We start from the raw sequence: 24,432 nt of genomic DNA on the forward strand, positions 1-24,432 counted from the left end.
CTTGATCCTGTCGCTCGAGTGTTGCCTGGGTGTTTTCGTTCAGTTGCGGCAACAGCTGTGTCAATACATCAGAGTGAAGGGATAGTTTTGTCACATAAGCTGTTGGTGTTAGTACCCCATGCGGTTGATGCTCTTTTAAATCAAGCAATGACGCAACATTTAACTAGCGCTCGCCTGACAGGATATGAATTGACATTGCTGGCTCCTCACATTACACTGAAGAGATGTGCAACACTAAATCCAGCCACTTTGTTGCCATATCCGGTGACTCAGCCTCAGTCACAAGAAACACATGATTGTATATTCCTTACCGAAGAACAGACAAAGGGTCGTATTAATTTGCAAGATTCGCCCCTTCCAGATGTAGATGGGGAATTGTGGGTTGATGGGTCTTGTTTGAAGTTGCCAGACGGTATGACCTCAGCTGCATATGCAATCACCATGATACACACGGTAGTGGAGACAGCTCGTATACCACAGAAGTCAGCTCAAGCAGCTGAGCTAATAGCTTTGACACGAGCATGTGAGCTTAGTACTGACTTATGTGTGAATATTTATACAGACAGCCGCTATGCTTTTGGAGTGGCTCATGATTTTGGTTTGCTTTGGAAGGAGAGAGGCTTTCTCACATCCCACGGGATGGAGATAATGCACTGAGAATTTGTGCATAACCTCTTGACTGCATTGACTTGTCTATTTGGTCAGTGCCACACTTTTGAACAGGCCTTACCCCCTATGAAATAGTATTTGGAAGGCCAAAGAACATTTGGGAAGTTCCTAAGCCAAATTCTGTATATGATGTACCTTGTGTCCTGATGAATGATTATTTGGCACAGTTAACAGACAATTTGGTTTCTATTCATCAACAGGTTTGAGAAGCACTTCCTGACAGATCTACAGGTGAAGGCCATGAACTCCGACATGGTGACCAGGTGATGATTAAGTCCTTTGAAAGCTCAAGCAGCTTGGAACCAAGGTGGCGAGGCCCAGAGCAGGTGCTCCTTGCGACAAGGACAGCAGTTTGAGTGACCAACCAAAAGAATTGGGTCCATAGTACTCATTGCAAGAGAGTGCTACCTACCTTGGTGGAACCTGCTGTGCTGACTGATCATCGAGCGATCTTGACTACGGAGAAAGGCAGTCCTATATCACCTGACGAATCTGCGGAGTTCTTCCCGGACCATACGATTTCTAGAGTATTGCAATATAACTTGAGACCGAGGAAAAAATCTGTAGTGCTGGAGAAAACTGGTTGAGCTACCGCCATGGGTTAGTGAAACGGAGAGCCAATGTGGTAAGGGGGGGGATCAGCCATGCATTAGAGTAGTGACACCCGTCTTGGCCCGTGGTGAAGAAATCAGCGGCTGACCATGGATAAGAGCTCCAACTATTGTTTTTAATAAATTTTTGGAAGGGTCGATTATCACTGTTGCTAAAACGAATGACAAAGTGATCATTAGTGCTATGGTGTTTGTTGTTGTTTTTGTGGTTATAGCAATAATCACCTGGTTTGTTGAAAAGATAACTCCTGCTCGTGAGTTTTTTGTTGCCACTACTCCAGTACCAGCTTATCACTATTACTTTACGCTTCCCTATCATGAGCAGAAGCAACGTCAATCGTACTTCAATAATACTTTCATTCAGATGTTGCATCATACTCAGAATACTGCAAATACTACTAACTATTGGGCATGTGGAATGATACCTGCGCATCAAAAGAAAGGAGGAACACCTTTCATTCCTCTTCCTTTTTCACACAATGGTTCTTGTTAAGCTTGGTATACGCTTTTGTTTGCATCTGGAAAACGTATGGAGGGCGGATTTCTTTTTTACCTTAATAAAGTATGCTACCAAGACAAAGATGGGTATCCCCAAGCCAAAGGAACTAAATGGGAATGGGAAGAGTATCAACTGGACAATGTTTCAATACCACATGTCTTCACAAATATAAGAGACTCTGACAAAAAGAACAATTTGTGATTTCTGTACAAAAACTAAAGCAGATTTATGTATACGTAGCATTGGGCGAATTCCAGTGGGGATAAGCGATTGTACCTTGATTTTAACTATTGAGGGTGTAAATAATGGTAGTTTTACAGCTTCACATAATACATATTTTGTTTGTGGTAACTATGGATATTACCAACTACCTGTTGGGTGGTCAGGTGTGTGTTATGTATCTTTTCTATGACCCCCTGTGTTTTTGGCACCTGCATCATATCACCGAGATTTTAAATTGTTAAATGACATCATTAAAAATAGATATAAAAGGACAATAAGTACAAATGAGGTAGAGCAAACGGACACTAGCCTGCAACAATAAGTTGATTTTAATTCAGGGTTGTTCTCCTTTGTGGGTGCTGCGTTAAACAGTAAGAAAGTGAGACGATTGACTAGGGTTGTGGAAGCTGTTACCAATCAAGCAGCTCTGGCACTTGGGAACATTACAGAGGAGCTCCAAATTGCGAGGATTGTAGCGCTCCAAAATCTTATGGTACTAGATGTGATATTAGCTGATCGAGGTGGTGCATGTCGCATCATCGGTAGTAGTTGCTGCATTTTCATTCCAGATCACTCACCTTCAGTATATGATGCAATATCTAAATTGCATAAAATTGCTGCACAAATCCACACAGAGACTGGTACTTGGAATTTTTCTGGATGGTTTTGGGCTCTTGTTTCCGCTTGGGGCTGGAAACTACTGACTATCCTGTGTGTAATGATTGCAATATTTTTCACATGCTGTATCTGTATTCAGTGTGGTTCAATGTTCTGCTCCATGTGTATTACTGCTTGTATGCCTTCCAAAAGAGATATTACAGAAATTAAAACACAACACATGTTAGAGAAGGAAATAGCTGAAATGATGAGCATAAATATACAAGATGAATATTTAGATTATCCCAGAAAGACGAATGTCTTCAGCTAATGCTTAAAGGGTCGATTGTTGTAATTTAGTAGCGATTAGATTAAGCATTAGCAGAAGACATCTTGTATTTAGCAACTATTGTGAACATTTCGTGGAATCCATTTGTAGTCATGGCAGGCATTTTCTCTGCCACATGCTGCCATGTGCTCGCCATGTGCTCTGTCCTACCTTCCTGTTAACTACTCTTGAAAATCTGTCTAGTGGCAAGTTATATTTAGCATCTCCAACTTTCGCACATGCCCAGTAAGATCTGCAGCTGTTAGTAATTAGTAACCAACCGTAATGTGTCTACTAGTTCTTGAAAACTGTTAGCCCCTCCTACCTGTCGACTGTGCATTTCCATATGACCTTATATGTATATAAGTCTTGCTTCTATAATTGTACCACCTTCTTTTAGCCCCTGCATGGGTATAAAAGGACCATGCTCTCTTAGTTCAGTGTGCTACTTCAAACATTACCGAAGGGTGCTGTTTGAACTGTAGTACCACCTCATGAGGTTTAATAAACTTTGGTGGTCATTACAACCCTGGCGGTCGGTTTTAAAGCGGCGGTAAGACCACCAACAGGTCGGCGGTAAAAAAATTGGAATTACGACCGTGGCGGAAACCGCCAACAAAGACAGCCACTTTAACACTCCGACCACCACGGCGGTACAAACAAACAGTTTGGCGGCCACCGCCAACAGACAGGCGGAGGACAATGTACCGCTCACAGTATCACAACCTACCAATCCGCCACCTTTTCCAGGGCGGATTCACCGCAAATAAAAACACGCCGGAAACAGGACTTCGAAGGGAAAAATCTCACCTCTTCACACCCCACGAGGAACCAGGACGCCATGGAGCCAGAGCTTCACATTTTCCCAGCCATTATCTTCTTGCTCCTCTACCAGGAGCACGAACGCCGGCGGCGAAGACCACGGTGAGTACTGCACCTACGACACAGGGGAGGGGGGAGGGAAAAAGCAGGGACACACACACGCAACACGCAACACCCCCAACCCCACCCTCACCCACTACAACACACACACAAGTACATGTTGATACATTACAGTTACACCCCCAACCCCCCCGGAAGAATGCAAAGACAAAAGGAAATGATTGTAACCATTGTAATCTATTAAAATCCAGTACGCAAAAATATATATACACTATTAACAAATATATACTCCAAGAATAAAATTCCAGGTATTGCTCCGCCCACACTGCATGGTCGAGGCCCACACAAGGTACCCAAACATGATGGAGAGAACACTGCAGGGGCATCAGATAGAAATAAAACAGGTACCGCAGGGGGAAGGGAAAGGGGGGAACCTCAGCCGGTTGAGTGCACAATGCCAAATCCACGAGGGGGCCCCATGCCCACTGTTCAATCCTGGGGAGTGCAAAGCCACAGTCTCTCAAGTCTCTAAAGTGGGTGGTTTGCCCAATGTTCAATCCTGGGGAGTGCAAAGCCACAGTCTCTCAAGTGGATAACAGTCTCCACTGGTTCTGGAGGGGGCTTCGTGCCCAGAGTGCTTCATCCTGCCAAGGACAGAGGTAGTGGATGTGATACTCCACTGGTTCTGGAGGGGGCTTTGTGCCCAGAGTGCTTCATCCTGCCAAAGACAGAGGTAGTGGATGCCTTTCTCACTGGTTCTGGAGGGGGCTTTGTGCCCAGAGTGCTTCATCCTGCCAAGGACAGAGGTAGTTGATGTGATACTCCACTGGTTCTGGAGGGGGCTTTGTGCCCAGAGTGCTTCATCCTGCCAAAGACAGAGGTAGTGGATGCCTTTCTCCACTGGTTCTGGAGGGGGCTTTGTGCTCAGAGTGCTACATCCTGCCAAGGCCAGAGGTAGTAGATGCCTTTCTCCACTGGTTCTGGAGGGGGCTTTGTGCCCAGAGTTCTTCATTCTGCCAAGGACAGAGGTAGTGGATGTGATACTCCACTGGTTCTGGAGGAGGCTTTGTGCCCAGAGTGCTTTATCCTGCCAAGGACAGAGGTAGTGGATGCCTTTCTCCACTGGTTCTGGAGGGGGCTTTGTGCCCAGACTGCTTCATCCTGCCAAGGACAGAGGTAGTGGATGTGATACTCCACTGGTTCTGGAGGGGGCTTTGTGCCCAGAGTGCTTCATCCTGCCAAAGACAGAGGTAGTGGATGCCTTTCTCACTGGTTCTGGAGGGGGCTTTGTGCCCAGAGTGCTTCATCCTGCCAAGGACAGAGGTAGTGGATGTGATACTCCACTGGTTCTGGAGGGGGCTTTGTGCCCAGAGTGCTTCATCCTGCCAAAGACAGAGGTAGTGGATGCCTTTCTCCAGTGGTTCTGGAGGGGGCTTTGTGCTCAGAGTGCTACATCCTGCCAAGGCCAGAGGTAGTAGATGCCTTTCTCCACTGGTTCTGGAGGGGGCTTTGTGCCCAGAGTTCTTCATCCTGCCAAGGACAGAGGTAGTGGATGTGATACTCCACTGGTTCTGGAGGGGGCTTTGTGCCCAGAGTGCTTCATCCTGCCAAGGACAGAGGTAGTGGATGCCTTTCTCCACTGGTTCTGGAGGAGGCTTTGTGCCCAGAGTGCTTTATCCTGCCAAGGACAGAGGTAGTGGATGCCTTTCTCCACTGGTTCTGGAGGGGGCTTTGTGCCCAGACTGCTTCATCCTGCCAAGGACAGAGGTAGTGGATGTGATACTCCACTGGTTCTGGAGGGGGCTTGGTGCCCAGAGTGCTTCATCCTGCTCGTGGTGGAGTCAGTAGCGCCTGTGCTTTTGGCGCTCATGGGCCAGCGGTGCTTGTGGCGGCGGTGTCCCTGGCAGCGACTCAGCTGCTGGCGGTCCTGTCTGGGCCAGCGGGGCTGGTGTTGGCGGTCCTGTCTGGGCCTGTGGGTCTGGTGCTGGCGGTCCTGTCTGGGCCAGCGGGGCTGATGGCGGTCGCCTCCTGGGCAGCGGAGCTGATGGCGGTCACCTCCTGGGCAGCGGAGCTGATGGCGGTCACCTCCTGGGCAGCGGGGCTGATGGCGGTCGCCTCCAGGGCAGCGGGGCTGATGGCGGTCGCCTCCTGGGCAGTGGGGCTGAAGGCGGTCACCTCCTGGGCAGCGGGGCCGATGGTAGTCTCCTCCGCCGTGCCGATCTTCCCAGACTTGCCGGGTTTCTTGTGCCCCTTCCCCACCTTGGAAGGTGTCGCAGCTGACTCCACACTCCACCTGTACCCCTGGGAGCGGCTTTGGTGGCTGGTGTCTTCCCCCTCTCCTGCCGGGCACTGGCCAACTTTTGATGCTTGACACTCGCACCACTGATCCTGCCGATGTCGTGGCTGAGGTGCTAGGTTGGGACCTGGAGAGCCGGGCCCTAGGAGACTGACGGGGTGGGGGAGGTGAGGGAAAGAGGTCAAGGGTGGACATGAAAAGTTTCTTGGGAACACTGAGACGGGTAGCTGGAGGGGGTTTGGGAGTGGAGGAAGAGGTTGTGGTTGTAGGAGGTGTACGTTTGGTGACTTTGGGTGAAGGTGCATGCGCTGGAGGCTGTCGTGAGGTGGATGGCTGTTGGGTGGGTGTGTGACTGCATTTGTGTACCTTGGGAGGTGGCATCTCAGACACACTGGGAGAGAACACAGGGAATGTGTGAATGGTAGTGGGGGTGGTGACTGCACATGAGCGGGGTGTGGTGGTGTGTATGCTGGTGATGGAAGTAGTGGCTGTAGATGTAGTGCATGCAGGTGTGAGTGGAGGCGAGACTGGGAGGGAGGAGGGAGATGAGGAGGAGGGGGACACAGTGGAGGCAGTGGATGTTGCTATGTCTGCATGTGTGTGATGTTTGCGTGAGTGCCTGTGGGATGTGTAGTGCTTATGTTTGTCTGAGCTTCCTTTGTGTATTGGGGTATGTGCATGCTGGTCTGATGGTGTGCTTGGGGTAGGCTGAGGTACAGGGGTGTGGGTCTGGGTGGAGGAAGTTGGAGGGGGGAGGCTAGAGACAGGGACAATGGCTGCCATCAGTGCTGAGGCCAGAGTCTGAAAAGCTCACTTAAGGGCTGCCTGACCAGAATGAATGCCCTCCAGGAATGCATTGGTTTGTTGCAACTGCCTCTCTACACCCTGGATGGCATTCAAAATGGTAGACTTCCCAACAGTGAGGGACCTGAGGAGGTCAATGGCCTCCTCACTGAGGGCAGGAGGGGTGACTGGGGTAGGGCCTGAGGTGCCTGGGGCGAAGGAGATGCCTACCCTCCTGGGTGAGTGGGCTCGGGGCAAAGGCTGAGGGGCTGCTGAGAGGGCGGTGCTCGAAGGGGGGGGTGGCGGCTGTACCTGTAGATGGGGGGCACAGTTGGGCCCGCCACCACAAGGGAGCTCCCATCAGAGGACGAGTCTGTGTCACTGGTGTCAGCTCCTGTCCCTGCCGTGGAGCTCCCCCTCCCTCCATCCCACTGGTGAAATCAGACTCCGTAGTGTCGCCCTCCATGTGGGATGCAGCTCCCTCCTGCTCCAGTGCCACTCCTCCGCCTGATGATGCTAATGCACACAAAAAGGGAGGGGATGACACAAGAAAGACATGTTGAGTGCATGCATTACAGCTACCGTTGGCGGACACGACAGACACAGAAGCCCCCAGCACTACACCACACACTTGGGGTCCACTATTCAATCCCTGGGACATGGCCTACAAGGCTATGGCCGACATCTGCACACATGGATGTCACAGGAACCTGACTAGGTGTAGTTGGCATTGTACCCAGGTGAGGTGGGGTGCCACAGGGCCTACCTGAAAAAGGGGACCTAACTAGCACACTCGCCCTGGCCTAGGGGAACCCACAGCCCACCTCCCCCACCCAGTCACCTCCACTGCGCGCTGAATCAGCAGAATGAGAGTGTACTCACCCCCTTGTTGCTGCTGTGATGCCCTCAAGCGGCCATCCAACTCCGGGTACGCCACCGCCAGGATCCTGAACATCAGGGGGGTCATGGTGCAACGGGCACCCCTCCCACGTTGGGAGGCCATCCCCAGCTGGGCCTCCGTCATCTTCTTGCTCCAGCGGCGAATGTCCTCCCATCTCTTACACAGTGGGTGCTCCGTCTCTGATAGACCCTCAGGGTCCGGCCGTCCTTGGCGATGGCACGCCAAATATCCTTCTTCTGGTGGGCGCTGACCTACAGGAATTGTACAGGGGAAAAAGAGAAGTTATTACCAACTGCATCATCACAGTCATTGGCCCGCATCCCTACCCTTGCCATGTGGCACGTGCACTCACCGTCGTTTCATGCACGCCTCATTCTCCACCCCCTATCTTTCATCCACCCCACTCCACACAGGCATAGCCCATACAGCATGCTCCCAGTGTACTTACCTGTTTGTCTGGAGGACCGTAGAGTAGCGTGTACTGGGGAAGGACCCCATCCACGAGTTTCTCCAACTCCTCCGATGTGAAGGCAGGGGCCCTTTCCCCAGACGCACGAGCCATTGTCTCTTCCAGACTGAGGTCACAGCAGCACTTGCAGTGTAGGTCCTCTCCTGTCGAAGATCAGGTATCGAGTGATTGAACAGATAGAAAATGGCGGTCACGTCCGCGGCTGTGCGTAAAGTCACCGCCGGCGAACATCGTCATTGGCTCCTGGGACCCATAGGGTCCAATGTTAACCAATGCAGAATTGCGCCGCGGTCTTCGACCGCCTACGGCGACGGTGTACAATGCCAGCACAGTTACCTCATATCCCCCTGTCCCACTATACAGGTCAGGCAGCTGCCATTTCAGGGGCCCACATGGCTCTATTTTTAACTGCGTCACACATACCTAGGCCTTGTCTTAACACTTATACATGCTAATTTCGGATTATGAATCGTGTTCTGTGTAAACTGTGTGTACGTACCTCTGAGTTGGTTGACTCTGTGCTCGCCATTGACCTTCATAGGCACCGTCCGCTGGGACATGTGAGGAGATGGCGGCATCCTCCGGTGTACAGACCGCTGTTGGACCTGTCGACAATGGAGGAAAGACATGTAATGATCACCTACAGGCTTGATCGTGCCACAATCCTGGAACAGTGTGCCCAGTTGGAGCCAGACCTGATGTCATCTATCCGCCATCCCACAGAATCCCCCCTCAAGTGCAGGTGCTGTCAGTACTCCATTTTCTTGCAAGTGGCTTTTTCAAACAACAGTGGCCATAGCATCAGGGATGTCCCAGCCTATATTTTCCAACGTGTTGTCCAGAGTGTTGTCTGCCCTGCTGAAACACATGCGGAGCTACATCGTTTTCCTTCAGGTGGAGGATTTACCTACAGTGAAAGGTGACTTCTATGCCCTGGGACATATCCCCAACATCATAGGTGCCATCAATGGGACACATGTGGCCTTGTTCCCCCCCGCAGGAGTGAACAGGTGTTCAGAAACCGGAAGAGTTATCATTCGATGAATGTGCAGATGGTGTGTTTGGCAGACCAGTACATCTCCCATGTCAATGCCAAATTCCCTGGCTCAGTGCATGACGCTTACATTCTGCGGAATAGCAGCATCCCTTATGTGATGGGGCAACTCCAGAGGCACTGTGTGTGGATATTAGGTGAGCACCTGGAACCAAATCAGTGGGAATAGTTGTCTGGGTCTGGGTATATCCCTACAGGTTAGTGTGTGTCTAACAGTTGTCCCTCGCCTTTTTCAGGTGACTCTGGTTACCCCAACCTGTCATGGCTACTGACCCCAGTGAGGAATCCCAGGACAAGGGCAGAGGAACGCTACAATGAGGCCCATGGGCAAACTAGGAGGATTATAGAGCGAACCTTCAGCCTCCTGAAGGCCAGGTTCCGGTGCCTCCATATGAGAGTTGGTTCCATATTCTACTCACCAAAGAAGGTGTGCCAGATCATCGTGGCCTGCTGTATGCTTCACAACTTAGCTTTGCGATGACAGGTGCCTTTTCTGCAGGAGGATGGTCCAGATGGAGGTGTTGTGGCAGCTGTGGAGCCTGTGGACAGTGAAGACGAGGAAGCAGAAGAAGAGGACATCGACAACAGGAACTCGGTTATCTTGCAATACTTCCAGTGAGACACAGGTAAGAAGACAAACCTGCTTACTACATGTAATTTAATACTACTTCCTCTCTACTGTCTGTCCTTTGCACCCAGAGTATGGTCACTGAGTTTTCACTTTCCCTTACGATTTCACAGATGTGGGTCCCACTGTGTGACATCTGCTTTGTTTCCTCATGGACTAGAGCTGTGTGACATAGGTATGTTGACATTACAATTGAAAGAGCATTTTGTCACTGTAATTGCTAATACACTATTTGGAAATCACAGACAGACTCCAGATTGTTTTGTGCTTTAAGGGTGTTTATTTTAGTGCTCAATATTGGAGAATGCTGTAAAATGGTGAGGGGTGATGGTGGAGGAATGTCCATGGCAGAGTCCAGTCTATTTGTTTCACAGGTGCATTGTCCAAAGGGGCATAGGAAGTGGAGCTGGGGAAGTTGATGGATGGACAGAGTGACAAGGTGGGACAAAAGGATGACATTCAGTGCGGTCTCATTTCTTGATGGGGGTCTTGGCATTGTTCTCTGTCTTTGTCCTGGATCTCAGGGACCGTTTGTGGGGTGGTTCTCCCTCTGCAGGGGGTGGGGTGCTGGTGTGGTGGTCCTGTGGCGGTGCCTCCTGTCCACTAGCACCGGCGGAGGTGGTGGGCAGTTCATCGTCCAGGCTAGTGTCATGGGCCCCTTGTTGTGCCACAGAGTCCCTCCTGGCGTTGAGGACTTCCTTCAGCACCCCTACAATGGTGCCCAGGGTGGAATTGATGGATCTGAGTTCCTCTCTGAACCCCAACTACTGTTCCTCCTGCAGCCGCTGGGTCTCCTCAAACTTGCCCAGTACCGTTGCCATCGTCTCCTGGGAATGGTGGTATGCTCCCATGATGTTGGAGATGGCCTTATGGAGAGTGGGTTCCCTGGGACTGTCCTCCCCCTCTCGCACAGCAGCCCTCCCAGTTCCCCTGCGTTCCTGGGCCTCTGTCCCCTGAACGGTGTGCCCACTACCACTGCCCCTAGGTCCCTGTTGTTGTTGGGGTGGTGGGTTTGCCTGGGTTCTCTGTAGTGGTGGACACACTGCTGATTGACGTGTCCTGGGGACAGAGGTATGGGCCCGCTGGGGTGGTGCTGTGCTGGTGTTTCCAGAGGGGGGAAGCTCTGTGGTGGCCTGTGACTGTGTGAGGGGAACTGACTGTCCCGAGGTCCCAGATGGGCCGGGCTGGTCATCTAGATCCAGTTGGACAGAGCTGCTGTCATCACTGTGGGCCTCTTCTGTTGGTGGTGTGGACATGTCTGGACCCTCCTGTGCGGTGACGTTGGGTAGGGGTCCTGCAGGGGTGTAAAAGCATGATTATTGCATCTGTATGTGCCATGGTGTGCAATGGGTGGGTGACCGTGTACCCCAGTGCTTGCATTCCTGTGTGGGACCTTGTGTGATAATGTTTAGGGGGGTGTATGGGTATGTGCAGTGGCCATGCATTGGTGATGTGTGTCCATGCTTTGGTGTTGCATGCAGGGCTTGGTGTTGGGATGTGTGGTTTGTGATATTGGGACATTTGTGAGGAGTAGGAGTGATGGGGGTGAGGGCGATGGTGGGGGTATGTGATGGCATGCAGGTAGGGTGGGGGATATAGTAGTTAAAGTTTTACTTACCAGAGTCCATTCCTCCAGCTACTCCTTCGAGGCCTTCAGGATGCAGAATCGCTAAGACTTGCTCCTCCCATTTTGTTAGTTGTGGGGGAGGAGGTGGGGGTCCACCGCCAGTCCTCTGTAGCACAAGATGGTGTCTGGATACCACGGAACGCACCTTTCCCCGTAGGTCATTCCACCTCTTCCTGATGTCATCCCTATTTCTTGGGTGCTGTCCCACTGCGTTGACCCTGTCCACTATTCTTCGCCATAGCTCCATCTTCCTAGCTATGGAGGTGTGCTGCGCCTGTGATCTGAATGTCTGTGGCTCTACCTGGATGATTTCCTCCACCATGACCCTGAGCTCCTCCTCAGAGAACCTGGGAAATCTCTGCCCTGCCATGGGGTGGTGTGGGTGATGTGTGGGGTGGTGTGTGTTGTGATACGTGGGGGATATTTAGTGGTGTGTTGTGTGGGGTGTGTGGATGTTATGTGGGTGATGGTGTTGTGTGCGTGTGGATGCTTGTTTGTAGATTGTAGTGTCTCTCTCTGTGCTTCATTCTCAATTTTTGGTCGTAGGGGTTTGTGGGTGATATGGGTGTGTGTTTTATATTGTATTGGATGTGTGGGAGTGGTGTGTGTATGTGTATCAGTTGTGTGTATTTGGAATAGTCCAATGTGGCTGTGTTTTGTAAATGTGTGTGTATTTTGAGCGCTGCAGTGTGTACCGCCAAATGAATACCACGGTTTAAATGACCGCCTCATGGATTCGTGGGTCGTGATAGTGTGGGCGTATTCCTATTGGCGTGATGGTGGAGGTTTTGTTTTCGGCAGTTTATCACTGACCTTTGGTGTGGCGGACTTGTGTGGGTGTCTGGATTTTGGCGGATTCCGGGCTGTGGGTCATAATGACCGTGGCGGAATTCCGCGGCGGTGTGTTGTCGATCTTCTGCACGGCGGTAAGCGGTTTTACCGCCAATGTTGTAATGACCCCCTTTGTCTTTTATTTCAGTTTCTGTGCCAACTTCTTCCTATATGGTCTGAGGACTTTGTGCAGAGAAGGGCGAACCCCTTGCACTAGTAGGCCTTGCTGAGGCTTACTTCGACACCTCCACTTTTGTGGATGCACTAGAAGCGACTCTTCAGCAGGCCAAACGTGCACTCCATCACATTGCGGGTTGCCCTGTGTGCTGAATTGCATCTCCCTTCTGCTGGTGTTGTAGGATTTAGGTAGGGCGTCATCATGTGGGTGCGCACTGCATAGGCATTGTCTCCTGGAAGGAACAGAGGGTATAATGAGTATCTGAGCCATCTGCCGTCACACTGCCGTCAATGCACCAGTGTACAGAGGGACAATTCCTAGTATATATCCTTCACCAAACTCCCTAGCTAGCAGTCTTGTGTGAATCCCGCTGTGGCAAAATATGTACGAATCATGTGTGCTCCCTGGGTACCTGGCCACGAGATCAGTTATGATGTAGGAGGCATTGCATATCACCTGTATATTCATGGAATGTTGGTATTTACGATTGTGGTACACATACTCTGTGGCCGATGGTGGACAGATTGCAACATGTGTCCCATCTATGGCACCTAGGATGTGGGGGAACTGTGCTATCTGGTAGAAATAAATTTTTGCATTCTGTATTTCCTGTGAGGTGTGGGGGAATCTGATGTACTGGTGTATCCTACTCAGCATGACGTTAAGAAATGCATTGTAAAATCTAGAGAGGGCACTCTGTGATACTCCTCCAGCTGCTGCTATGACCCCGTGATAGCTCCCTGAGGCAAGTAGGTGCAGGGAGCATAATACCTGCACATGGGTGGGTATGCTATTAGTCCTATGTGTTGTGCGCTGCATTATGGGTTGTAGCTTAGCTATCAGGTCAAGTATCATGGCTGAGTTCAACCTGTACTTCTCATATATTTCCTCCTCAGTCTGGTCAAAAAGGGTAATGCGCACTCTGAAAATGCGCTCCTGTCTCCTCCTCCCTCTCCTAAAACCTGCCAAGATCCTCATTCTCCTCGCCACGACATAGAGTACAGCCATTGTGGAAAAGAGTCTGAGGCATTCTGGGCCTCTTTATGTAGGTTGCACCTGGTTACCACCTGGTTTCACTCCGTGGTAATTTGCATGTGCAAAAGGCCATTCTGCGAAAATTCACAATTTGGGAATTTGATGCATCGAATTGCGACATGGTTTTGCGTGTCGGATTTTGCGTCTCGCAGTTTCCGACGTGAAATACCAAATCTTGGTATTTGTGAGTCGCTATTCCGACTCGCAATTTGCGAAATGCTAATAGCGATTCAGCATTTCATGTCGCAAATTGCGATACGCAAAATGCGACACGCACAACCATGTCGCTTCGCAAAGAATTGCTAATTTTGCGATTCCTTGTTTTTGGCCTTCGAATACCTTTCATGCATCGCAGACCACGTTTTTGCATTCGCAAACATCCAAATACTGCGATTCGCACCGTTTGCGAATGCACAATGGTTTGATACATCTGGCCCATTATTCTTTACAAAGCCTACTGTTATTGATTTGTTTACAGTTTATCCCTGTTTTGAGAAAGTGCAGGAATATCAGTTTTAGAAAGGAAACTTTTTTTGTTTTCTTGGCATGAAGGATTGTGATGATAAATAACTGTTTTATGCTGCATTCATAGCTTGAAGTAAGACATTACCTCCAAGATGATGGCCTTCATTATGACATTGGCGGTCTTTTCCGGAGACTGCAGTGGTGATGGCCACCAACAGCCTGCCTTGGAGGTGGTAATCCGCCCACCAGATTATGACATACAAACATTAAACTGACAGAAACCAGACACAACCACAAATCCGCCAGACCCAACAAAGGTTAAAAACTGTCAGACCCACCATCCTTCCTGTTACACCAGCAATACACCGCCCTCCAAATTATGACCCAAGAATCACCACAGCGGACATTCAACCATGGTGGAATTGGGCACCCAACACCACTTAAAGCCAACATTGGCCAAACCAAAAAGCCTACAACTGACACATGTACACACACCCACCAACAGCACTACAAAACACACACCTACATAACCCACAATCCTTCGCAAGCACAAAAAGACTTCTCCACCTTGCCATGCCAAACCCTTAGACAACTGCTCACACACACCACATCTACCTATACACCTGTCACGCACCACACATCATGACCGCTACCTCAACACCGAACACCCTCTGCAAAACACACACACCACACAATAGCATGTCCCCACAAAAGCAGCCCTGTTTCACTGATGAGGAGTTGCTGGTGATGGTGGAAGAAATCATCAGGATAGAGCCACAGCTGTTTGGTGCACAGGTCCAGGAGATCCCCATTGCCAGGAAGATGAAGCTATGGAAGAGGATCATGGACAGGGTGAACTCTGTGGGACAATATCTACGCACAAGGGACGGCATTCAAAAGAGGTGGAACGACTTATGGGGGAAGGTGCGTTCCATTGCATCAAGGCACCAGGTGGCCATCATAAGGACTGGTGGTGAACCCCTACATCCTCCCCCACAGTTGACTGCATGGGAGGAGTAAGTCTTGGTAATCCTGCATTCTGAGGGCCCCACTGGAGTCACTGGAGGGCTGGACACTGGTAAGTCACCATTACTAACCAACCTCCACCGATACCTGCATGGCATGTCACCCCCTTACCTGACTCCCTACACCCCACTCCATCCCATACAGTGCACCACCCCAATAACCACCATCATAATGTACGCCTGCATGCCCTACCCACTGCAAGCACACCTCTCCCAGTTCTGCATGCACACACAACAGAAATGTCACCTATGTGTCTAAACTTCATTTACTAAAGGCTAGGTGCAAAGTTACTGTGTGTAAGGGCACCCTTGCACTGCAGAGGTGCCTCCACGTTTTCCAGGACCAATTCCGGGACTTCGTGAGTGCAGGGACACCATTATAAGCGTGCACTACATATATGTTAATACATATATGTAGCTTCACAATGGTAACTCCGAATATGGCCATGTGAGGTGTCTAAGATCATGGAATTGATCACCCCAATCCAAATCTGGTATTGGGGGCCAATTCCATGCACCCTGCGGCTCCACCATGGACCTGCAGACCTGCCAAACCAGCTCTCTTAGGTTTCCACTGCCGCCCCAGCTGCTGCCATCTCACAGACAGGTTTCTGCCCTCCTGGGGACTGAGCAGTTCAATCTCAGGAAGGTAGAACAATGCATTTTCTTTGGGAGCAGGGTGTTACACCCTCTCCCTTTGGAAATAGGTGTTACAGGCTTGGGAGGGGTAGCCTCCCACAGCCTCTGGAAATGCTTTGAAGGGCACAAACTGTGCCCTCCTTGCATAATCCATTCTGCACCAGTTCAGGGACCCCCAGTCCCTGCTCGGGAACAAAATTGGGCAAAGGGAATGGGAGTGGCCACTCCCCTGTCCATCACCACCCTATGGGTGGTGCCCAGAGCTCCATCAAGAGTGTCCCTTGCATTAGCCATCTTGGATTCCAAGGTGTGGGGACCCTCTGGAGGCCTCTGAGTGGCCACTGCCAGAAGGTGACATCAGAGACCCGTCCTGATACATGCATACCTATGTAGGTAGCCAATCCCCCTCTCAGGGCTATATAGGGTCTCTCCTCTTGGTGTTTCCTCAGATTCGTTTTGAAAGACTCCTCCAGGACTCTTCTGCATTTTCTGCTTCAGCTTCTGACCGTTGGATCAACCACAGACTGCTCCAGGAACCACTGTAACTGCAAAAAAGTATCCAGGAAGGCTACTGTGATCTGCAACATCAGCTTCAGCCAGCATTTGCAACAGTGTCCAAGGTGTGCACGCTCTGAGGACTGCCTATCTTCATCCTGCAGCAGAAGAACCAAAGGAATCTCCTGTGGAGTGACTGAGTCACTTCCCTGCTTCAGCAGGCACCTTTCTGCAACAACAACCGGTACTCTGGGACTCCTCTCCTGGTGAAGAGCCTGATCACTGGAACACAGGTGGTGGACTGAAGGGACCCAGACTGTCCAAAGGCCCAGCTGTCCAAATCTGGTGGAGATAAGAGCTTTCCTTCCCGTGCTGCGATAGTACCCCTGTACACAGCATCTTCTGCAGTTCTTTGGGCTTCTGTGCACTTCTTCCAAATGTCCTTTGTGCACAGCATCGCCCAGGTCCCCAGCACTCTCTCCTGTGATGCTCAGCTCCCTGAGTTGTTCTCCGGTGGCGTGGGATCCTCAAGTGTAGTACTGCGACGACCGCACTTTGCATCTTCCTTGTCCCCATGTTATAAGACTCCCATGGGTGCTGCCTGGTCTTCTGTGGGCATTCTGAAGGGCTGAGAGCTCCCTCTGTCTCCTCAGTCTGAGCTGAGACCCCCAGGTTCCTCCTGGGTCTGGGCAGCTCCTCTTTGACGCAAACTGCATATTTGCTTGCAATCAAGGCTTGTTGGTGGAATACAGTGACGCAAACAGCCTGCATCCAACAACTCTACGTGGGACATCTCCTGCACCAAGCAGGAACCCGCAGCTATCTTCTTTTGTGCATTTCTGTTCTTTTCCTCCAACCGGAGAATACACTTTTGCACCTTCTTTCAGGTTGGCAGGGGCTCCTGTTCTTCCTGGACTCTTCTTCGACTTTTGGACTTGGTCTCCTCTCTTCACAGGTCTTCAGGTTCAGGAATCCATTGTTGGTTTCTTGCAGTCTTGCCTGGTCCTTGCAAAAACCTTTATCACGACTTGTAGTGTGTCCTTAGGAAACTTGCTGTACTTTACTCCTGTTTTCCTGGGCTCTGGGGTGGGGTATTTTACTTACCTTTGGTGTTTTCTTACACTCCCAGTGCCCCTCTACACACTGCACGTGCCTAGAGGGGAATTCATTATTCGCATTCCACTATTTTAGTATATGGTTTGTGTTGCCCTAGGCATATTGTGTTTTTCACTATTTGCACTATTTTCTTACTGTGTACTTACCTGATTTTGGTTACTAGTGTATATATTGTGTATAATACTTACCTCTAGAAGGAGTATTGCCTCTAAGATATTTTTGGCCTTGTGTCACTAAAATAAAGTACTTTTATTTTTGGTAACACTGATTATTGTCTTTTATTGTGTATGGGTACTGTGTAACTGTAGTGGTATTGCAGGAGCTTTGCATGTCTCCTAGTTCAGCCTTGGCTGCTCTGCTACAGCTACCCCTAGACAGCCTAAGCTGCTAGAACACTGCCTACATTTCACTAATAAGGGATAACTGGACCTGGTATAAGGTGTAAGTACCTTAGGTACCCACTACAAACCAGGCTAGCCTCCTACAGGGGTCAAAAGCCAGGACAGGTTTGGGTATCTCGAGTCACCTAGAAGTAGTGAGGAACCCATATTAGTCATGTACAATGGCATGGAGTACAACTCCAGATGGCACCAAATGACATACACTGTGTGAAGACTCAAGCTCACCTATGAGATATACTCTGTGCCTCTGTAGTCATGCCATCACCTGTGGGACGCTGCTATTCCTCATTACATAGGCATCATGCACAGATCTAGGAAACTTGTCAGTGACGTGGGAGATGTGCAGATCAGCAAGGCACACTATCTGGACATTTAGAGAGTGGTAACTCTTCCTATTGCTGTAGACCTGCTCATTTGCCCTCGGAAGGACCAAGGAAATATGGGTCCCGTCAATGGCCTCAATCACATGTGGTATGTGTCCCATTGCATAGAATCCAGCCTTCACAGTGGGCAAATCTTCTCTCTGGGGGAATGAGATGTAGCTGCTCATGTGTTGGAACAAGGCAGCCAAAACCTTTCCAAGCACAATCGAAAACATGGGCTGTGACACTCCTACAGCCAAGCCCACTGCCACCAGGAATAAACCACTTGCCAGAAAGTTGAGCACTGTCTTTACCTGTACTACAGGGGGAATTGCTGTGGTGCTACGGATAGCAGGAATCAGATCTGGCTTCAGTTGTTGACACAACTCAGTAATTTTGGCCCTGTCCAGACGATAGGTGAGTATGATGTGCCGGTCCTCCAGTGTAGCCAAGTCCACTAGGGGTATGTACAGGGGTGCTTGCCTCCTCCTCCTCCTCCTCCTCCTCCTCCTCCACAGTGGTTGATATCTGAGTCAAACATGAGATGTGTTTGACTATAGGAAGTATGGACACACAACAATACAGTAGACAGTGCATGTATGTATGTAGAAGACTGGAATTGTATTGGTGTGTATAATCGATAACTATGACGCACATAAAATTGTTCAACATAAGTACCAGCATAAGGAAATGACAACCGCCTGTCCTGTAGGCAGGGACAGGTGGAAGTGACCTCACTTTGCCGGCGTTTGGCGTTATGACGGAAGGCAGTCTGCAACGCCGTGCAACTCCTCATTGGCTAACATGGAGCTCTATGGAGTACAGGATCCAATGATGATGAACGCCGGCGGTGACACTGTTCACCGCTGCGGACGTGACCGTCATTTTCTCTGTACCACTTCACTTGATTCCTGACTGTCTCCGGTTCAACATCTCCACTGCATGTCCTGCTGTGTCCTTTGTCTCAAACCTGCGATGGTCCTTGCTACAGGGGAAAGGGCCCCAACCTTCACATCCGAGGAGTTGGAGAAGCTTGTTAATGAGGTCCTACCCCTGTATGGGCAGTTATATGGGCCTCCAGACCATCAGGTGAGTACATCGTGGGTACATTGGATGCGACATGGCTGTATGAAGATGTATGTGTGTGCTGGTAGTGTGTCATTTGGGGGAGGTTGGCTGCATGCAATGTGTATGCAGAGGTAGGGGTCATGTGTGTGCTTAATGTGGGTCATATGCAGTATGTAAGCCATTTGTGTTACAGAAAAGAGTTTAGAGTTAATGGTGTACTTCTGTCTGCGTCGCCTCTGCAGGTCAGCGCCCATCAAAAGAAAGGGTTGTGGTGTGCCATCGCCAAGGACGTTTGGACTATGGGGGTCCATGGCCAGCAGAGCACCCACTGCAGGAAATGGTAGGAGGACCAGAGATGCTGGGCCCAGAAGACCGTAGAGGCCCAGCTGGGGATGGCCCACCAACGAGGGAGTCGTGGCCGTCGGACCCTGACTCCCCTGATGGCCCGCATACTGGCGATGGACAATTCTGAGTTGGATGGGTGCTCGAGGGCAGCACAGCAGCCACAAGGGGTTGAGTACAGACTGTGTGGTATTTTGTTTTTGTTGCCTGCCATGGGGTTTGGGCACAAGGTTCTAGTCAGTGGTGGCCCAATATGCCGGTTTAGCTATTTCTGTGTGGTCGTGCCTAGCAATGTAGGGAGGTATGTATATTTAGTATTGGTATGTAGCTAGCGTACCATGGCAGGCATGGCTTAGTGAGTCCCAGTAGGTGTGCAGATGGTAGTTTGCGGGTTCCTTTACTGCTGTTGTTCCCTTGTAATGGTTTGCCACTGTGGTCCATACTGCACAGTGTTACTCCCAGTGCAGTGAGTGATAGTGATGTGTATGCCATATGTGCTGTTGGTGCTGAGATTGGCCCTGTGCTCCCTTTCTTACTCCCCCACCCTATCTCCTTTTCTAATCCTGTCCATGTGTGCGTTAGAATCATCTGGCATGGGAGCAGGGGCACCGGCGAGTGGGGGATCCCACCGCAGGCTTATTTTTAAGCTAGGAGGGTAAACACCTCACTACCCAAACTACTAAGGGATCCGAGACCCCATCCCTGGGGCCTTTTTTCACTTTTTAAGGGGATGGGCACACGCCCCCCATCTGAGCCACTTCAGGTCTCAGGGACTGTATTTTTCAGGTCTTTTGTTTTTCTTTTTCACATGAGGAGGTACACGGCCTCCCTCCTGGAGTCACTTCAGGTCCTGGGGAGCATGCAGCAACCTTTTCTCAAGCGACTTCAGTCCCAGTGGGACCCCATCCCTCAAAGCCTTTGCTTTTATTTAAGTTGAGGCGGGTACACATCCCTTCTCCCAGAGCCACTGTGGGCCCTGGGAACCCTATCACTCCCTGGGTTCTTTGTTTTTTTTAGGGAAGGGATGCATGGCCCCTCCTTTTCGGAGCTACTTTGGGCTCCAGAGACCTGAGTACCCTTCCTCATCTCCCTGAATTAATAGTGGCCACGGTCTGTACATGGGTGGTTGCCTCCTCCTCCACAGTGGTTGATATCTAAGTGAGTCAAACATGAGATGTGTGTGACTACAGGAAGTATGGACACACAATATTACAGTATACAGATCATGTATGCAGGGCTTCTGGTGGGTTCCCCAGTACCCAATCAGGGTACCCACAAAACAGTGTTAGGCTGCAGGCAGAGCCCCAAGGTCCCCAAAGCAACAGCCAGCTTCCCAGCTAGCACCATACTGGGCACTGGTGGGAGCAGGTACCTTTCTTTTGCTGCCACTTGGAAGGGAGCAACGTTTTCCTGCTGGTCCCGCCGGGAGGGAGCAAAGTGGAGTTCCCTGCCGGGAGAGTGCTGGCAGGGTATTCCCACACTCTCTTGAGCAGGGAACTGCAATGTCTGACGGGTATGCTTCCTGGATACAGTGAGTATCATGCCCTGGTGGATTGGGTCCCAAGGGCAGACACCAGAATGGGGAGGGGACACGTGGCCATGGCAGAAGGCTGAGCATGGCCTGTGGTTGGCTGGATTCTGGGGATCAGCCACAGGCTCTGGTCTGCAGTTAGACTCAGTGTTCAAGCCCCCTCCATGTTAAAAAAAAAATCCTAGAAATTCACTGGAAACACCAAAGGTTACAGGGACGTTATAACTATGAAATAGAGTTTAAAAAACCTTGGAAATTCAATACAAAACAACAAAGATTACAGGGATGTTATAGTTCGATTTAAAATTTAGGCACACAAAGCCATAGAAATTCTGCAGTTATAATCAGAGTTATCTCAAGTAACTATTGTGGTCATTACAACCGTGGCGGTCGGTGTTAAAGCGGCGGTAAGACCACCAACAAGCTGGCGGTAAAAATTTTGCAATTACGACCGTGGCGGAAACCGCCAACAAAGACAGCCACTTTAACACTCCGACCGCCACGGCGGTACAAACAGACAGCACAGCGGTCGCCGCCAACAGACAGGCGGAGGACAAAGTACCGCCCACAGTATCACAACAGGCCAATCCGCCACCTTTTCCGGGGCGGATTCACCACGGATAAAAACACGGCGGAAACAGGATTCCGAAGGGAAAACGCTCACCTCTACACACTCCACGAGGAACTAGGACAGCATGGAGCCAGAACTCCAAATTCTCCCTGCGATAGTCTTCCTGCTCCTCTACCAGGAGCACGAACGCCGGCGGCGAAGACCACGGTGAGTACTGCACCTACAACACAGGGGAGGTAAAAAACAGGGACACACATGCAACACCCCCACCCTCACCCACTACAACACACACACTAATACATATTTATACATTATAGTTACACCCCCCAGCCCCCCTGGAAGAATACAAAGACAAAAGGAAATGAGTGTAACCATTGTAATATATTAAAATCCAGTACGCAAAAATATATATATACACCATAAACAAAATGTACACCAAGCTTAGTAGTCCTGGAAGTGCTCCAATTAAGTCCGTGGAACACTGGGCCCACACGGTATGGGCGAGGCCCACACAAGATCCCAGACCATGACGGAGAGAACACTGCAGGGGCATCAGAGAGCAAGAAAACAGGCACCTCAGGGGGAGTGAAAGGGGGGGCACCTCAGCCGGTTGAGTGCACGACGCAAAATCCACGAGAGGGCCACATGCCCACTGTTCAATCCTGGGGAGTGCAAAGCCACAGTCTCTCAAGTCTCTACAGTGTGTCGGTTGCCCACTGTTCCATCCTGGAGAGTGCAAAGCCACAGTCTCTCATGTCTATACAGTGGGTGGGTTGCCCACTGTTCCATACTGGGGAGTGCAAAGCCACAGTCTCTCAAGTCTATACAGTGGGTGGGTTGCCCACTGTTCCATCCTGGGGAGTGCAAAGCCACAGTCTCTCAAGTGGATGTAACTCTCCACTGGTTCTGGAGGGGGCCTTGTGCCCAGAGTGCTTCATCCTACTAAGGACAGAGGTAGTGGTTGTCTTTCTTCACTGGTTCTGGAGGGGGCTTGGTGCCCAGAGTGATTCATCCTGCTAAGGACAGAGGTAGTGGATGTAACTCTCCACTGATTCTGGAGGGGGCCTTGTGCCCAGAGTGCTTCCTCCTGCTCGTGATGGACTCAGTAGCGCCAGTGCCCTTGGCGCTCATGGGCCAGCGGTGCTTGAGGCGGCGGTGCCCTGTTCAGCGGTGCTTGAGGCGGCAGTGCCCTGTTCAGCGGTGCTTGAGGCGGCGGGCTCCTTTGCAGTGACTCAGCTGCTGGCGGTCCTCTCTGTCCCAGTGGGGCTTGTGCTGGCGGTCCTCTCTGTCCCAGCGGGACTTGTGCTGGTGGTCCTCTCTCCTCTCTGTCCCAGCGGGGCTTGTGCTGGCGGTCCTCTCTAGCCCAGCGGGGCTTGTGCTGGAGGTCCTCTCGGTCCCAGTGGGGCTTGTGCTGGCGGTCCTCTCTGTCCCAGCGGGGCTTGTGCTGGCGGGCCTCTCTAGCCCTGCGGGGCTTGTTCTGGCTGTTCTCTCTAGCCCAGCGGGGCTTGTGCTGGCGGAACTCTATGGCCCAGCGGGGATGATGGCAGTGGCCTCCTGGGCAGCGGGGATGATGGCTGTGGCCTCCAGGGCAGCGGGGATGATGGCAGTGGCCTCCTGGGCAGCGGGGATGATGGTGGTGGCCTCCTGGGTAGCGGGGATGATGGCGGTGGCCTCCTGGGCAGCGGGGATGATGGTGGTGGCCTCCTGGGCAGCAGGGATGACGGCGGTCTCCTCCGCCGTGCTGCTCTTCCCAGACTTTCCTGGTTTGTTGAGGCCCTTCCCCACCTTAGAAGGTGTCTCAGCTGACTCCACACTCCCACCGGGACCCCTGGGAGTGGCTTTGGTGGCTGGAATCTTCCCCCTCTCCCGCCGGGCACTGGCCAACTTTTGATGCTTGACAGGTGGGGGACTGTCCGTGTTGTGGCTCCGTGCCACACTGGCTGCCCTGGTGGCCGGTGCACTCCAGATTCCGGTGACTACAGGCACCACTGGTCCCGGAGATGTTGTGGCTGAGGTGCTAGTTCGGGACCAGTTGACGGACGGGGTGGGGGAGGTGTGGGAAAGAGGTCAAGGTTCGACAGGAAAAGTTTTTGTGAGACACTGGGACGGGAAGCTGGAGAGGGTTTGGGAGTAGAGGAAGAGGTTGTGGTTGTAGGAGGTGTTCGTTTGCTGACTTTGGGTGAAGGTGCATGGGCTGGAGGCTGTCGGGAGGTGGATGGCTGTTGGGTGGGTGTGTGCCTGCGTTTGTGTAACTTGGGAGGTGGCGTCACAGACACACTGGGAGAGGACACAGGGGATGTGTGAATGGTAGTGGGGGTGGTGACTGCACGTGAGCGGGGTGTGGTGGTGTGTGTGCTGATGATGGCAGTAGGGGCTGTAGATGTAGTGCCTGCAGGTGTGAGTGTAGACGAGACTGGGAGGGAGGAGGGAGATGAGGAGGACACAGTGGAGGCAGTGGATGTTGGTGTGTCTGCATGTGTCTGATGCTTGCGTGAGTGCCTGTGGGATGTGTGGTGCTTATGTTTGCCTGAGCTTCCCTTGTGTGTTGACATGTGTGCATGTTGGTCCGTAGGTGTGCTTGGGATAGGCTGGGGTACAGGGGATTGGGTCTGGGTGGACTAAGTTGGAGGGGGGAGGCTAGAGACAGGCACAATGGCTGCCATCAGTGCTGAGGCCAGAGTCTGAAAAGCTCGCTGAAGGGCCGCCTGACCAGAATGAATGCCCTCCAGGAATTCATTTGTCTGTTGCAATTGCCTTTCAACAACCTGGATGGCATTCAAAATGGTAGATTGCCCAATAGTGAGGGA

This window comes from Pleurodeles waltl, chromosome 5 (assembly GCF_031143425.1).
Source record: "Pleurodeles waltl isolate 20211129_DDA chromosome 5, aPleWal1.hap1.20221129, whole genome shotgun sequence".
In the NCBI taxonomy this organism is placed as follows: Eukaryota; Metazoa; Chordata; class Amphibia; order Caudata; family Salamandridae; genus Pleurodeles; species Pleurodeles waltl.